The following is a 4,953-nucleotide window of genomic DNA, read 5'->3' as shown; positions in this document are numbered from 1 at the left end:
TAGGAGTTAAAGCAACTAAAGACCTAGCGACTAGTCTTTTTAACTAATCCTAATAGATTATTTTCCCTACTTTTCTGAGTGAGAATGCTACGTAGATTACTAGCCCTTAAGGTAAAAATATTACTAAGCTGGTATGGACCTTATAGATATTAGGGGATGACTGCTTTGGAATTGTAGTATACTTACCTATTTATATATACCAACTCTATTACTATATCCAGATTCTAGTAAATTAAAAAGGGTCTGCTCTAATTTAACCTACTACTTCTCTTAACAGTTTAATCGTGTCTTCTCTTAAAAGATTATATTAAGAGCTTAGATACTCCTCTATTAAGCCATATAGACCTAAGATCTTGTTAACTTGCAGTAGAATATCTCCGTTTTCGCTAATGATATTCTGGCCCTTATTAGGGATATTAAGTATTTTAGTGGAGGTTGGGACCTCCAATCGTGCTAACTAGGCTCTACCAGTTATAGGCTAACTAGGCGTCTTAAAGTATTGGTAAATATAGTTACTAGTATATGTTAAGCTGCCTAGAAAGGATTTATATATATAGAACTATAGCACTATAGCCTAGAGGCTATATGCGTATTATTGTACGTAGTATAATACAATAAATATATAAAAAATATATAAAAAAAAAGTATTAACGAATCCGGGTGCTGAATCGAGCTTATAGACGGAGACGTAAAAGGGATAGAAGGTTATAAATCTGGGTAGTATAGCGGGTAAAGAAGCGTTCGCTAATACGCTCATTTATTTCTTATAAGACATTTAACTAATTGTTTTATATAATAACCAAACAATATACCTATCTATACAATTTTATACATCGGTCTTAGCGCGTAATTAAGACGTTTTTCCTACCGTACCTCCCCTAACGCTTCTAGAATTATGGCACTAATAATAGACCTAAGCTATAATACTAAAGACACTCTTAAGCAAGATCTAGGGCTTATAAACGAATAATACAATACGATCTACTATAATGTTGAAATTAAAATATCGACGCGCGGGCTCCTTAGATAGCTACTACGCTCCCTTATAAGCAAGGCATAAATACGGCAAATATTAAACGAAATCTCTAATAAATTCCTATCCGTGTTTTTAGGTTTACCTAAGAACCTATATACTAAATATATTAAATAGCTTACCTAGCGCTATAGCTATAACGCCACGCGTTAAATAAATAAAACGGCTTTTACTAAGCAAATTATAATAGGCAACCCAGTACTCCCACACTCCGCTATTACGTATTATTTACTAGTTAGCATACTAAAGGCAATAAGGTAGGAGGGAATACTAAGGTTATATAGAATAATAATAATACTAATCCGGCGGGCAGCTAACGAAGAGCTAATAATTATCCCAACCCGAAAGCTAGCGACTAGTAAGAATAACGCTTTAGATATACACGTTAATAATCTAAGCTTTAATATATTTATAGATATACTAGGCCAGGATATTAACTTTAACCCTAAAAATAAAACGCTTTACTACTACGTTAGTAATAAGATAGCTAGAGGACGAATTTAGCTTATAAATAAAGAGAAATAGCATAGTGCGGTTAAGGATATGTTTCTATAAAAAATAGATAGGTTTTTATTTATAATAGAATAAAGAAAAATAAGTAGGTTACTGCTTAAAGTTAAGCCAGCGTTACTAACTTATATTTGCAGTCTGCGCTACTAGCTAAGAACGATATAATTACTTACCCTCTATTTCCGCACCCTTACCTTTATTAGATAACTCGCACTCTATATATATAAGAATAGGTAAAACTAGTAAACGGGTTAATACTAAGGCGATATTTAACCTATAGCTGTCCTAAAAAACCTTTCCTAGTTAAAAAAGAGCCCTTACTCTACGCCTTAACCCGTAATAGAAAAGGCAAAGGTAACTATAACTATAGCATAAATTATACGCCTTAAAGCTACTGCTTTATCTAGAATACTTACTAGTTTAATGGATTACTATATATAAAGGTAGACGGCTTAATAAAGCCCCTTAGTATACTATTAGGCGAGGGAGTCTTAGAACAATATAACCCGAGATATTCTTATAACTTATCCGGCATTCTTAAAACGCCTAAGGGGATTGGACGATAAAGCCTAAAGTTTATACCCGTTTTTTTTAGTAAACTTATTAGGGTAATATATATTAATACCGTCCCTAGCTCGCTCTTAGTATCTAATACCCAATCCTTATATCTATGCTTATACTTTCCTTGCCATTCTACTAAATTTAATTACTGTTGCAATATATATATAGGGGATAGGTTAGGCTTACTACAGGCTAGTAGGGTTAACAACACAGAAGAATAACGTTAGATATTTGCGGTAGAAATACTAGGTGTTGCATAAGGGTGTAGAATATAGCGATATAACTGTATAAAAGTATAATTGCTATCCTATATACCGCCTATACCTACCCTAGTATTATCTACACTAGCGAGCTGTATAGATAAGGTAGATAAGCTTTGCTTTAAGTATAAGACGGGTGTTAAACCTAGTATAGGTAGACCGGAATAAGGTATAGGATCTAAAAGCCAGCGCCCTAGGTAGGTAAAGTAGTTTAATAAGGTACCTCCCTATTAAATTTAGACATAAGTCTTACTAGCCTACTGCTTTTATTACTAGGATTAACGTTTAACCTTTTGTATATATATACCATATCTACTAAGGGATATACTAATAGAATAAAACAGTTTCGCGTATAATAGTAAATAGTATTAGACAATCTTTAACTATGCGATAATATTTTCTTAACTACTAACTTAATATAAGTTAATAGGTCACGGTTACGGCTTAACCGTAACCAGTTAGAACTAGCAGCTAATTATAATAAATACACCCCTATTTAAGTTATTTGCAAGCACTATAGCAATAATACTCCTACTAATACTACTATTAGTCTAATATATACCATACCAGTATATATTCTTTTAAGTTATTAATCTATATACGCCCTAGATATTATAGAAATAGCTATAAGGTAACCTATTTTAGCTATAAGCTATACCTTCTACTAACTAGGTAAATATAGGAATATTACTATAGTAGGTAAACGTAAAAACGCGTTATTAAACACTTAAACTAGTAGCAAGAACCCTACTTTAAGTTAACGTAGAATAAGGAAATAAGGACAACTAGTATAATTAACCTTACGTCTCTACTTAGCTTACTACTAGGAGTTGCCTATGTTTTAGCTAACGGAAGGAAGAACGCACTAACGGAGAACGAGTACGTGGAACCCAGCTAGGACAAGTATATAGAACCCAGCTAAAACAAGTATATGGAACCCAGCCAGAATAAGCAATATTATAACTCTAGTCTAGTTATATCTAGATATAGAGAAGAGTAGGCACGTAATAGACCCCATTAACGTTAAATATAATATATTAAGCTGGCTAATAATATATAGAATATATATAGCCGCCTCTGGCTTAAAAGGGTAATATCTAATAATAAAAATAGCGACTCTAATTTAGTTATATCTAGGTATAAAGAGGAGTAGGTATATAATAGACCCTATTAACGTTGTATATAATATATTAAGCTAGCTAACAATATATAAAATATATATAGCCGCCTCCGGCTAAAAAGGGTAATCTCTAATAATAAGGATAGTAACTGCGAGTCTACACCTACTTCTTCTACGAAACAATAGCAACTAAATATTAATAAATCTACTAAATCTGTTAATAATCTGGTAGTAAAACCAGCTTAGTTAAAGACGCGAAGTCCCAATCTTTTAGTTAAGGTAGGTTATATCTTTATGCATAACCGGAGTCTAACTATAATACTTAATAGTCTCCTCTACTATTTGGCACTTAGCGAGCCCTAGCAAACAGAACACTCTCTTTACTATTTAACCGCCCACTGCTATAAAAAGCAGCATCTTCGCAATATACCTCTAGCTCTTAACAATTGCGTATTAGTTTAAAATACTCTCCTACGCGCCCAATCCGTACCTTACCGCGTAAATAATTGCGTACTAGTTCGAAATACTCTCCTATATGCCTAATCTAAACCTTATCGCGTAAACAACTAATATTTAGCTTTACATTCTCCCTAGTAAGCCATATTCGCCTAAACCCTAATATAGCTTCGTCCACGAAATAAGTAACCTCCCTCTAATATAGAGTATACCAATCTAGTGTTTAATCTAAAGGGGACCTAGATAGCACCAGGGAAAGTAAGGACGAGTCAGACTATAACAATTTTAACCTAACTACCGCGATACGGGCAAGAGAAGAGTACCTTTAAATATTATAACGGCGACGCATAAAAGAAAACCCACCTAAGAGACATAAGCCCATATTTGCGCTTTATAGGTCTATTTTACTAGTAAGGCTAGTAACTGACTTTAGGACTTATAACGGCCATCTTATTAACCTATAGTTCGACCGCTTTCTAGGCCTTATTAAGGATATAATAAAAAAGGCATAGTTAAAAGCTATTTTAAAGCAGCCGAAAGCAGTGCAAAAAAAAGCTAATTGTATTCCTAACCTGGTGTTTGCTTGTAAGGTATCTATATACTAAAAATATTATATTAAATTGTCTACTAATAATCTTAATATTATATACAGCTATTTAACGCAATAGGGAACTTTAGGAACTACGCGATTACAAAGGCTTATATAGTTATAAGGGAGGTATATAGGCTAGGGTTTAACGACGCGCCCAAACTAATCGTAGAACTACTAACTAATTACAATTTTATTATACTGGATTATATAAAGGTATTTTACCCGTGCTATTTAGTAAAATACTAATAAGAGTTAATAGCTAAGTAATAACCGCTTCCGTTCCAACGCGATAGTTACTAGTATAGCTAATATATTTCACAGTAGAGGAAGAAACGGCCTTGCCTAATTACTCTGCTCTTATAATATGTTTAAAAAGCTTACCGGTAATACTATTGCTTTCGTTTTAACAGCAATATATTAT

The sequence above is a fragment of the Cenococcum geophilum genome, assembly GCF_001692895.1.
Source record: "Cenococcum geophilum 1.58 unplaced genomic scaffold K441scaffold_8, whole genome shotgun sequence".
Taxonomy (NCBI): Eukaryota; Fungi; Ascomycota; class Dothideomycetes; order Gloniales; family Gloniaceae; genus Cenococcum; species Cenococcum geophilum.
This window is presented reverse-complemented; position numbering follows the sequence as displayed.